General features: G+C 36.5%; 1 protein-coding gene across 1 annotated transcript in view; it reads left to right on the top strand.

Annotated features, from left to right (window-relative positions):
- Positions 1-1,377: 1,377 nt before the first annotated feature.
- The window catches only part of LOC150106338 (protein O-mannose kinase-like), a 30,308-nt gene continuing 18,414 nt past the window's right edge, over positions 1,378-13,271 (top strand). The window contains exon 1 of the mRNA XM_090392980.1: positions 1,378-1,461. The gene's annotated coding sequence lies outside the window, so the exon portion shown is untranslated. The remainder of the gene's footprint in view (positions 1,462-13,271) is intronic.

Genomic DNA, 13,271 nt, shown 5'->3' with positions numbered 1-13,271 from the left:
AGAATATTTTAAATAAGAAGGCTCTAATAAATAACAATTGTTTTTTAGTTTCCATGTATTATAAAACTATATATATATATTTTTATTATTTTTTTCAGAATTCATTTTTACTCGGTTAGAATATTATGAAAAAGTATCAGTATTCTCGGCATCAGTCATTAAAGCTTTTTCATATATATATATATAATCTCTTTTGCTTAGAGATTTTGAAAAGGGCCTCGAGAGCCTGTGTAGCTCAGCGGATGTGGCATTTGCATACTACGGCGCTTGACCGCCCGAAGAAAGACTTTGTTTCGAATCTAGTTGTCGACTAGAGGAAATGTTTCTAAGCCTTTTTTCGACTGGTTCCCGAGTTAGTCGATCTGTGGCACGGGCAAGCGGGTTTTTTCTCCCGGAAACTCGGGTTTTTCGATCCGTTAACTCAAGAAAATCGACCGTAGAACCCACATTGTTTCAGACACTAAATATATTGTATTAGGGACCACGAGATGGCGGCACTTGTTGAGCCATCTCTCATCACTGCCTGCTGCTTAATTAGTGATAGCCTTGGGCCAGCTATTTCTGATTGGCTGCCAGTGGAGATTGAACTGCCCACTCAGTCTCTAAAAGTTAGATAAGGATAAACGGCCTCGCCTATATCCCTATATGGGAATAAAAAGGCGTTAGCGGATTTTTTTTAACAACTATACTCCAAAATTTAATGAAATATAAATTTCATTAAATTTAATGGTATCTGAATGGAATCTGTACAATATTTAAAATAAATACCAGGTTTAATATTGTTGTTACACTGACATTATTGGATTCAAGTTTCCACGGAGTCATCAGACACATTGCAGATGTCATCTGCTGTTTTCAGAGGGGGTAAAAAATGGCTTTCACTGATGGCACTTGACATTATCTCCAGTATGAAGTCTTATAGCATCAAAATCCCTCTTGTCCATATTGGTTATGTCCTACGTTTCTCATATATATTAAAAAAAAGAATTAAGTGTCATCAAAATAAATGTAATGTATGAATAAATAAAAGCTAAAAATCTTCTGTGACCAGAATTGAACATGTCTTTCTTTTGCAGATCTAGGATCCTGAGAGGCATGAAGTAGTTACCTAGAAGTAATTTGCATCATGATCGTATCTTTCATGATCGTATAGTTCAGGTCAAGAATGAAACGATCTCGAGGAGTGAGTGCAGTTTTATCCATGTTTTTTTTTCTTTTTTTTTACAGAAATAAATTATTTCTATCATTCGAATTTTTATTAATACAAGCTCTTTTGTTCATAATACTGTACTAAAAAATACGTTTGTTTATAAATTCAATGATGAACACCATCCATGGTTTCCCAGGGGCCGCTGCGTTTTGTGCTGTCAATATTATTGATTAGATAACTTTTAATCCGTAGTGAGCATAAAGTCAAATTGAAACTTCTGGTCGCGTTATGTTGTTGTATATGTTAATAAGGTTTGTTTTTCCCTGCTAACTCTTGTAGTTAATTTATAATTTAACGCAGTGGCCATGCCTATGAGCAAACTTGCATTTTTAGTGAGCGGACTTGAAAACATCCTTGCTCTAGGAAAACCCGTTGCAGTTGACATCACACGTAGTAGCTTAACAGAAAGTAAAGCTAGTTGAGTATTACTGAAACGGAGTAAAAAATAAAATAAAAAGCCACCAAAACTATACAAACCATATATATATATATATATATATATATATAACGATCGGAATATATTGACGCACAAGACCTAAGATGTGATTCTTCTCACGTAATAGCAGGTTATTAAATGCTTAGACATTTATTTATTAAATAATATAGAAAACCCTTTTTTAAACGTCTTCTGGGCTAATGTGAGGTAAGAAAAATGGGACCCTCGAGAATATATACGCAGGTGAAAAATATTCATGAGGATCAGCAAGGTCCTCCTAACTCACTGAAGGTTACTTCTTTAACTGAATGGGACTGGCAGTTTTGGAGGGCACAAAAACCAGCAAAATTGTATCTTTTTAATTCAGAGGGGAAAAAAAAAGACCTTACTAATGTCTCTAATGCTAGTGTTTTTTTTATTTTTTTTTTTATGAAGAACATTTAGTCTGATTAGTAAGTTTAATAAATGCATTTTGGTCTAAATTGAAAGGAATTAAACTCTCTAAGGCTCTTTGGGCCACATGCAACCTGTCTTACTATTTTTTAGTTGTTGCCCCTATCTCACTCCCACAGGTAAAAACTGGGATAATATTAAAGAGCTTTCTTTTTAGGCTTAGAGGTAAATTTCCTAACAAATAATCTTTATACAAACCAAAATGTATGTTTCCTTGTGTGATTATTCTACGTATTGCTTATTTTGTTTATCCTTAAAACTAACTAGTTGACCAAGATAAATATAGTCCTCCACAATTTTAATATGATATGTTAATTTTAGCTTGGTATGATCTGAATTTGTCATCAGTTTGGTTTTAATTAGATTAATTTTTAAACCACTTTCTTGCTTTCTCCAAGAAGGTCATTTAGCATTTCCTGTGTTGCTGCTTTATTTTTATGCTAAAAGAACAATGTCATCTGCACATTGTAAGTAACTGAGATTTTTTCCATTGATGCTAATTCCATAGTTTCCCATGGGACGTTCTTAAAATTTCTTCTAATGTAGCAGAAAACAATTTGGATGATACAAAATCTCATTGCCTTACTCCTCTTCCAATACCAACTTCCTTTCCCCAATGTTCCGGCTTTATACTGGCTGTTGAGTTTCGATATACTCTGTTGGGATGGCTTGTTGTTTTAAGCCACTTATTATTTCTGATCAATATAGAGAATCAAAGAATTTTTAAAAATCTACAAACAATGAAGATGCAAGATTACACAGGGTGATTCAAAAAGATGGACTCAATTTTGTAAATCTATATATTAAACATAGAACTAGTGACAAATATGATGTAAAGTATATTTGATTATACTCACAATAAAGTTTATAGATGTTCAATGTCTCCCCCCCCCCCTGGGCCACATGGATAGCATCAAGAGGGTAGCTGAATTCATCCCATACCCGAAGAAGGATGTCTTGCGTCACTGTTTGTAGATTTTTAAAAATTCTTTGATTCTCTATATTGATCAGAAATAATAAGTGGCTTAAAACAACAAGCCATCCCAACAGAGTATATCGAAACTCAACAGCCAGTATAAAGCCGGAACATTGGGGAAAGGAAGTTGGTATTGGAAGAGGAGTAAGGCAATGAGATTTTGTATCATCCAAATTGTTTTCTGCTACATTAGAAGAAATTTTAAGAACGTCCCATGGGAAACTATGGAATTAGCATCAATGGAAAAAATCTCAGTTACTTACAATGTGCAGATGACATTGTTCTTTTAGCATAAAAATAAAGCAGCAACACAGGAAATGCTAAATGACCTTCTTAAAAAACCATATCACCACAGTTGTGATATGGTTTTTTAGGTCAATCAAAATTGTTGGTAGAGGTTGTACATAAACTGCTTCTTTTATGAACCCCCACAAGAAAAAGTCGCAGGGCGTAAGATCAGGGGATCTTGGGGTCCAGAAATGAAGTGCCAGGTCTTCATTCCCGATGTGACCTATCCATCGTTGAGGTAGAGATTCATTGCTCAAATTGATAATTCCAATGACAAATGCTCTTGTTCATTGGAGGTTTAATGTTGAAATGATGATGAAATGCACGCTGAACCTCAGTCACTGACTCGGTTTTATCACGAATGCAAAAAATATTGTGCTGCATTTTGCTCACAACTGATGCTGCTGCACAGTTGTGCACTAGGCAAGTGCTCTAGTGGTAGTATTCCATACTTTAGGACCTCTGCTTTCAAATGTTATGTAGATCATTCACATACGATGTATAGTTCAGAAAATATAGCCATACGAAATTGAATCCATCTTTTTGAATCACCTTGTATTCATTTGCTTTTTTTCTATTACTTTCTATTACTTTTCCACACTTTGTTAATAGTGTGGATATGATCTATTATAGAGAATCTTGCTCTGAATCCTGCTTGTTCATATGGCTGTGCATCACCCAAAAAACCTTGTGATCCTATTTAAGATAATGGATAACAAAATTTTGTACAACTCTGATAGCAAACATATACTATTCTGCTGCAATTTCCTTCTTGCATCTCTATCTTGCATGGGCCTAAATGCTTTTCTGTTATCAACAACACTCCACTTCCTTTTGCCCTTTTCTATTTTCATGAAAAATATACCTTTACATCTTTAAATTGAAAGCCAAACGGCTATTTTTCTGGCATCCTTAATAATAAATAAGGGGATACAAATCCCTTGTTGTTCAACTGCCAGTAAGCAAAACTCTAAGATCGAGAACTACGAATGTATGAGTTCCATATATACCGAAAAACTATTGGCAAATCCAAGTGTAAATGACCATTTGGTAGTACAACACCAAGGCAACTCGAAGCAAAGGTGGAGCAAGATCCATCACTATCCTTGATATGTTCTCATAATGTAAGAACATTATCGAGATAATGTTTTTATCATAAACAGATCGAGAACTACGAATCTTAGAGTTTTGCTTACTGGCAGTTGAACAACAAGGGATTTGTATCCCCTTATTTATTATTAAGGATGCCAGAAAAATAGCCGTTTGGTATTCAATTTATGTTATAATATACAAGCACACCTTTATGGCATTCGTATAGTAAAGGTATGCAAGTTCTTTTCACTTAAACTTTATCTTCCAGGTCTACCTACTCACTGATGAGACCTCAAAAAAAGGTTGAAACCGGTCTAGGTAGTGACCTCTCCTCATAATGTAATTACAGTATTACATCATTACATCCCCTAGGGGCTGTGTTTTTACATTATGAGAAAATATCAAGGATAGTGAGGGAGCTTGCTCCACCTTTGCTTCGAGTTGTACCTTGGTGTTGTACTACTAAGTGGTCATTTACACTTGGATTCACCAATAGTTTTTCGGTATATATGAAACTCATAGATTCATAGTTCTCGATCTTAGAATTTTGCTTACTGGCAGTTGAACAACAAGGGATTTGTATCCCCTTATTTATTATACCTTTACATCTTTATTTCTCTTATAGAGTTATAATCTTATTATATTCCTTAATCCTATTATATTCCTATAACAGAAGGTTCTACTAAGGTAGAAGCGGAGGAATTTTTTGAGGCTTTATAGAAATCAACCGACACAATGAAAACATGAAAAGTTGGGCTTTGTTGGGGGATCTAAATAGCAGAGTAGGAAATGATTGCCAGACATACAGAAATATTTATGGAAAATTCGGAGAAAAGAGCAAAGCCAATGATGATGGCAAATCCTATCCTATCCTATCAATGGTTCTAATGTCTGCGCGGTTAGCCTAGTGACTGTGCGCTTCACAACCATATGACTGGGGAAGGAGTGTCCCAGGTTCGATTCCCATCGAAGACGTGAGGAATTTGAGGATCTTCCTCAGCCATAGCCAAGTTAGCCGGTCTTGGGCATGGGCAGTAGGGTTTTTCCACCAGTTTATCTGGCGTTTTTCATCCCGCAAGCAGGCAAACCGGCCCCGTGAACACGGGGCCGGTTTGCCTGCTTGCGGGATGAAAAACGCCAAATGAAAAACCACTTAACGCCAGATGAAAAACCCCTTAACCCCCCCATAAGGGGGTTCAACTTGCCCCAATAGGGACGGGGGAGAAAAAGGGAGGACATTCCATATGAATAAATAAAAAAATAAGTGGTCCTAATAAGGCACTTAAGCACCCACGACCTTTCCAAGTATTGGACTTCGCAACTACAACTCGAGGATAAGGTAGTTGTCCCTGTGTTTCCCCATGGGGCCGGTTTGTCTAGTCTGGGGGACAAAAAACTCGAGTTTCTGGGTGAACCCCCCCACCTCTGTATAAGACTGGCTAACTCATCTTTCGTTGAAAGAGACCAGATAATGGTTTCTCATGTCACTGACAGGAATCGAATCCAGGTCTTTCTGACCAAAGGGCTTCATTTATACCGGCCAACCTACGGAGGCTCAATAATGGCAAATATCTGTTGAATTTCTGCTCAGGCCATGGACTGGTTATTATTAACACAATGTTCCAACATAAAAATATGAATAAATTCACATGGAGAAAAGAGGCAAGGAATAAGAAAAGTCTCATTGACAGTGATGTTTTTTCACTGGTGCAGGACACTAGAGTGTAAGGAGGATTTGAAATTTGAAGTGATCACCATTTACTCTTGAGCAGGATAAAATTGAATTTCATATTGAAAAGAAGAACATATAAAAAAAGTTTTAAAGTGAATAAAAGTTGAGCAGCCCTCAGATGTGAACTGTAGACTAAAATACACAAATATTATTCAAGAAAAAATGAAAGAGTTTGAGAAGAGGAACCAAACCTTGGAGATTCAGTGGCAAGCCCCGAAGAAACATTGATTGATTCAGCCAGAGAGGCATGGGGGTGACGTTGTCTGCAAGGATAGAAAACTCAGAACTCCATGTTGAACACAGGAAGTTAAATAGGTAGTGGAGGAAAAGAACAAAACATATCAAAAGCAATGGTGAATAAGTCAGCTTGTGCTCTTAGAGAATAGAGAGAGAGAGAGATAAATGTAAGAAAGCTAAACACTGTGTATAATTAGCTAAATAAAAATCATGGGAAGACTTTTGCAAGAACATAGTAAATAAGTATCAGGAAGCTTACAAAATATTCTGGAGGCTGTTGAAAAGCTCAGAAATGGTGGAAGATGTGCTATAAAAAGGAATTAGAGATGATAAAGGTGACATGAAATCCGGAGAAAAGGATATCCTTGATGTTTGGGGTAATTACTTCAAAAAATTGCTAAATAAAACAAGCAGTGATAGCACAGCAGTAAAAAACACTCAACAGGCATGCAGTCAGGAATATATATCCATACTTGAAGTAGAAAAAGCCATCAACAGCCTGAATTATGGAAAGGCAGCAGTAGTAGATGATATTCGACCAGAATGCTCAAGCATTGAGGCATAAAAAGTCTTGCAGTAGCTGCACTACATAGTTCAGAAGACTTGGACAGAGGGACAAATTCCAGATGATCGGAGTAAAGCTCTCATAGAACCCATATACAAAAAAGGGAAATAAAACTGAATATCAGAATTGCAAAGGTATTTCCCTACCGAGTGTTCCTGGTAAGATTTATTTAAATATACTTGAGAAATGGTTAAGAAGGTTTGTGGAAAGGGAAGCTTGGTGAAGATCAAGCTGGATTCAGGTCAAATAAAGGCTGTCAGGATCAGATTTTCACTTTACGACAAATAGTTGAGAAATTGTGGGAATATAACAAAGATCTGTATTTAAATTCTGTAGATCTGCAAATGGCATGTGACAAGGTCCTAAGAGAAAAGCTATTAAAAATGCTACAGTTATATGGTTCAATGAGGAAATTATATCAAACAATACTTAGTCTTTGAGTTGTAAGTCAACAATTAGAATTGAAGGAAGTACTGGAAGATGGTTTGATGTAGTGTCAGATCTAGTGTCAGACAAGGATGTACATTATCCCCTCTATTATTATCTATATCACATTATGAAAGAAAGTGGTATTAAACCTCATATCGGAGATGTTAATCTGAACTCTTTACTTTATGTAGATGATGTTATACTTTTAAATAAATCCAGTACAAGTCTACAAGATTCCCTGACTAAATTGAATAACTGTTGTAATATGTTGTTTATTATTTTAACGGTATAATAGAACACAGAAACTAAGTAAATAATTAATTTATTAACTTAATGCTGATATTTCGCTGGTGTTATAACCAGCATCTTCAGAGCACAAAAACACTGTTTGTCACAATATGCGAGACTAAAACAACATGGTGTACTTAAACAAAATTGTAGCAGCAACACAAAGACTAGAGTCCTGATTTTGGCACCCTCTATCTGGAAAAAAAAAAAAAAAAGCTATCATATATTACTAGAGTCCTAGAAAAGTGCTAGTTTTTTTTCTTAATATGACTGTCTCCCAGATCTTCGGCAAGTTAATACAGCCATATTTGTTGAGATTTGGAGCATGTTTTAGGGCTTCTGTCGCCTCTAAGAACAATCTCTCTGATTTATACGGGTTTCTGTGTAGTACTTTTGTGTTTTTCCAGTTGATCCTGTGTGCAGGGGTATCCAGAGCATGGTCTGCTAGGCCCGACTTCCCATACTGATAATTCCAGACGTATCTTTTATGTTCGCTGATGCGGATGTTCACAGTTCTTCCTGTTTGGTAGTAGTAGGCTTGATTGCATGAGCAGGGTACTTGGTAGACTCCTGGATGTGATAAAGGAGGAATGTTGTCCTTGGGTGAGCAGATGAGGGTGGCTAATTTGCTACATGGTCTGAATGTAGTGCGTAGTTTATGTTTATTGAGAATTCTTGAGATCTTTTCGGATGTGCCTTTAATGTAAGGGATGGTGACTGTTTTGTTGTAGTTCTCTGTGGTGGATGGTGGGTGGGGTTTCTTAGGAGTGTTTAGTATTTTGTTTATTTTATGTTTAGTATTACAAAATACTAAACACTGAATAAATTTATATGGAATAAGAGAGAAATCAGTCAAAACGCTAAATTAGCTGTATACAAGACAGTGTTCAAACCAATTTTGACTTATAGATCTGGATTAAAAATAAAACACTTGACCAAAGTCTACAGATATGAGAGTCCTGAGAAAGATTATGGGCATGAACAGATGACATCAGTGGCAATATCATATTTAAAATGAGGATGTTATTAAAGAACTTGACATTGTTAGCATCCAGGAATGTGTTAGCAGAGCTAATCTCAGGTCACTTAAACAGAATGGGAGGGGAAAGATTAGCAAAACAAGTGTTCTCTGCCAGGTTGGCAGGAGAAAGATCTAGAGGAAGACCAAGATATAGGTGGATTAATATGATAAAAAGTGCCTTAGAAGATAGAAATATAAGATCTGGTAATGTTGGAGACTTGACAGGTATAACAGACTGATTTGGAGGAAAATTGTAGATAGGAAGTTAGTAATTATGTAAATTTTTCATGTAGTACTATCATATCCTGTACACCCTTGAGGGTACATGACAGGAATTTGATGGAGATCTTTATTCCTGTCAGGATGTCAACCTTATCCATCCATGTCTTGTTTACTCAAACAATTTTTGAATGCTAGAAGTATTTGATACCTTTAGCATTCTTAAAAAACATAACATGCCATTTCTGGATGAATAGCAAGTTTTCCTGATATCACTTATGAGATTTGATTTCATGCATTCTTCTCTCTTATTACTCATCCCAGTACCCCCTCTTCAAATTCCATAGTTGAATGTGATGGCCTGTATCCCAGACCATCCCATTACTCTCTTTTTAATCACACATTCACTTCCCCTTGGGCACTGACTTGTTCTCCTGCATATCCTGATTTCCCTATATCTTTGCTTCTTACTTGCTCAGATCCATTCTCTGCACTTTCACCAGCAGTTTCTCCTGATGACTCACACCAAAACTATTCAAATGCAGTCCATCACTGTTATACAGTTTCATTCATCCTTTGAACTCATCCCACCCATTCATGAACTGCACACATTTCTACTAACATATCATTCATAATTCTTGCTCTTTGCTTATCACAAGTGATTCTTGTAGTTCTTTTTTCATTTTCTACAATTTTCTACAGCGCCATGTCATCTGCAAATCTTTCCCTTTACTTGCGCTGTTTTTTACCATCATTCTCATAACTTTCTTATGGTCACTCACACTCTTTTCTCATCATCAGTTTCACATGCTTTCTTAACATTCACACAATCTTCTTTGACATCTGTTTCACTTATTATGCTATGTTCTGTACTCTGATTCAAACAAGCCTCATGGTCCATCAGCATGTAATACTTCCTGCATACCCACATTTGCTCTTTTCTATTATTCATCTTATCCACATAAAGATCAGCATCATTTCCCAGCATTGTACCATTCTTAAAAAATTCCATGCCATTAACTTAATTTGTCTTTTGTGATGACTTACACAATGATATCCCATTCTCTGCCATTTTGTTCTTACTTCATAATGTATACATTATGAAGTAAGAACTAAGTAACTAATTAAGTAAGTAAGAACTATGAACTAAGTAAGTTAACAACAAAATCAGATATGCTGACTGGGACAGCATCTGATTATACTACATCCCTACTGTTTTCATTAGAAAATTAGTGAAATAGTGAAAGTCATCGACTAAAACTCTCAACAGAATACATGATTTGTGTTACAATATAAAGTATTAACTGTGTTCATACTAAATACCAAATAAAGATAAACTTCTTGAATGAGAGTTGGTAGTTTCAAATAGATTTTGAAAGGAATTTGATGGTTAGACTTATTTTTGCCTCTGGCTCAAGAGAAGGTTCAAATATTGAAGAAAAATAATTTTTCAAATGTTTAGACAGGGCAGCTGATCTAAAGGGAAAAAAAGGAAAGTTACTTCTTAAAGAAAAAAAAAAAAAAAGTTGCTTCTTGATGAAATTTGGGAGAAAAGAGTTCTTCAGATTAGTGCACGGGTATAAATAAAGGAGTGTTGAAATGGTAAGTAACCACTATTTAGTGTTTAGCAAGATAAAAATTATTATTATTACCAGAGACCTCCAGGAAGGCTATGTATCACCAACACCAACTGTCATACCTTTTCTTGAATTCATTCATTCACGTTATTTGCATTCATTACCTCCAAAGGCCTGGAGGTAGTGTCAGCCTCGTTGCCAAGTAGTTAGCATATCCACTCTCCAACCAGCAGGCTGTGGGTTCAAATCTTGCTGTGGGCATGGATGTTGTAATTGTCTTTAGGTGGGAGATGAATTTTGTTGCCTGGTGTGAGACCACCTCCCTGCTTATTGGAGGCCTGAAGTATCTTGAAAGAGTTCCATGGTTGGTCTCTAGAGCAGGGTTTCCAGATTAGGTAAAAAATATATATAATAAATTTTAAAAAATAGAAAAAATCCTTAGCCCACCCACAGTACAAAGTGTACTATAGGTTCATAAATAATCTTTCGTGAGTGGAAACAAACATAAAAAAAAAAAAATGCAAACCATTCCAATTATGTGCTTCTCTATGAGAAAAAAATCTAGTTCTCACTTCTTTCTTGATCATTTTCAATTTCCATGGATGCTCTGTCATCCTCTCTCCACCCTCCATAAAATAAAAAATTTCATCTGTGGGTATCCTGATGACTTTCTTATGGTCACTCACACTTTTTTCTCATTATCAGTTTCACATGCTTTCTTAACATTCACACAGTCTTCCTTGACATCTGATGACTCACATCAGGAGAGTCATCAGATGTCACCCTTTCAGAAGTTTGTAGGTCTCTATTCTCTATTTTCTAGTGTCTGCAGTCCACAATTCCTCAATATGCCTTCATCATCTACATTCCACAGTCCCAATTTCATTTTTGACACTTTCCTTTGCCCTCTCAGTGTTACCTATAGTGGATATCAAAATAATAGAAACACCCACAAATTTTTATTAATAAGCTGTTAGAACACCATGAATTTGATGTTGAATAGACTGATACAAGTCATTTACATAAGATAATGGAATTTGGGACCATTCTTTCTGCAAAATATGTCCCAATTGTGCTAGTGATATTGCAGACAGAAAATGTGATTGAATCTTGGAGAACCGATATGGAGACGATGGCTCGATTGTTTCAATACCTTGTCATAATTTTTGATACTGTGGCTTTTGATACACCTACAATTTCTGCCGTTTTAATTATGGCAGCTCCTGTAAGCTGCACTTCAATGATCATACCTTTTTTTTGGAGGTCACTGATGTCTGGCATTTTGCACACTAACAGAACAATAACAGTCACAGAGACGTTATCTGTGATGCGATTGCACAGTATGATATTGGCTATTACATAGCAGTGTCATAGTCTATGTTGAATTAGCTGTTTTGCAGTTAGTGTGCCAAATGTCAGACCTCTATCTTTATGTTGATCCTGTGCATGAGAGGTTGGCTGGTCAACCTATAGTACATTAGTACCATGGATGGGAAATAAGTTAAATAGATGCGTTGTAGGTTTCTTACATTTCAAGTTGTGTGTCATTTGAAATATTTTAAAATATTACTCGTGACACACCACTTGATTATACAATCTAGTTCGTTGGTAAATTGCTTGTCCAAGGCTTGATATCAGAGTAGCCTCATTATCTAAAGCTATGAAGTCACAAGAAGGGCCTCCATGAAGTTACAAGACTCATCGTGGGAGGCCCACCCAAGAAAACACAGCCTATCATACCACTCCTGGAATCCATTCACCATTCATGCTCTCATCACTATCAGGCAATGCATTCCATGGTTCAACCACCCTCCATGCAAAAAAAAAAAAAAAAAAAAAAAAGAAAACCTCTTTATCCTCTTACAATTCTCCTCCATAACTTCCAGGGATGGCCCCTTATACTTGCTCCTTCCCCCTGTTCCACCAGTTGAAATGACTTCGCAGTCTCATTTCATAGTCACCCTGTAACTATCTCTCAATGGTTTAATACTCGCTTCTTCCCCCTGTTCCACCAGTTGAAATGACTTCGCAGTCTCATTTCATAGTCACCCTGTAACTATCTCTCAATGGTTTAATACTTGCTCCTTCCCCCTGTTCCACCAGTTGAAATGACTTCGCAGTCTCATTTCACAGTCACCCTGTAACTATCTCTCAATGGTTTAAAAGCCTTAATCATATCACCTCTCTTTCTATCTATCAAATTCTGCAGTTCCACATTCCCTCGGCCTATCCTCGTAGCTAGCATTGTACAGTCCTGATATCATCTTTGTTATCCACTTCTGCACTCTTTCCACAGTTAATTTATCACCTTCAAATCCTGGGAGACCAAATTGGAGAACAATAGTCCAGGTGTGGTCTAATCGGGCTTTTGTACAATGGAATGACAACTCTTTTATCTCTGCAGGTCAGCATCCTTCTCGGTATTACAGCAATTCTCTGGGTTACCTTCACCACCTTTGCAACATGTTCCCTGAATTTCAAGTTTCTATTAATCATCACCTCCAGTATAGCTCCTCCAACAGAGTATGCAGCCTCCAATCGATGTATCCCAAACTTCAAGATTTGACTTTTAGCTGCAATAAACTGACATCCTCATTCATTTGCCCATCTGTCCTGTTTATTCAAATCCTCTTGCAGGGCTGCCACACCTTCACTATTACTAATGATCCTTCTCAGCTTCACATCATCTGCAAACAACTGAATATCCCCCTGCAATCCATTGACAATGGACTGCAGGGGGGTGGATAT

The sequence above is a fragment of the Typopeltis vanoorti genome, chromosome 5 (genome assembly GCF_054136105.1).
Source record: "Typopeltis vanoorti isolate ZY-2024b chromosome 5, IOZ_Tvanoo_1.0, whole genome shotgun sequence".
Taxonomy (NCBI): domain Eukaryota; kingdom Metazoa; phylum Arthropoda; class Arachnida; order Uropygi; family Thelyphonidae; genus Typopeltis; species Typopeltis vanoorti.
The sequence above is the reverse complement of the archived record's forward strand: the minus strand, read 5'-3'. Positions and strand labels throughout refer to the sequence as shown.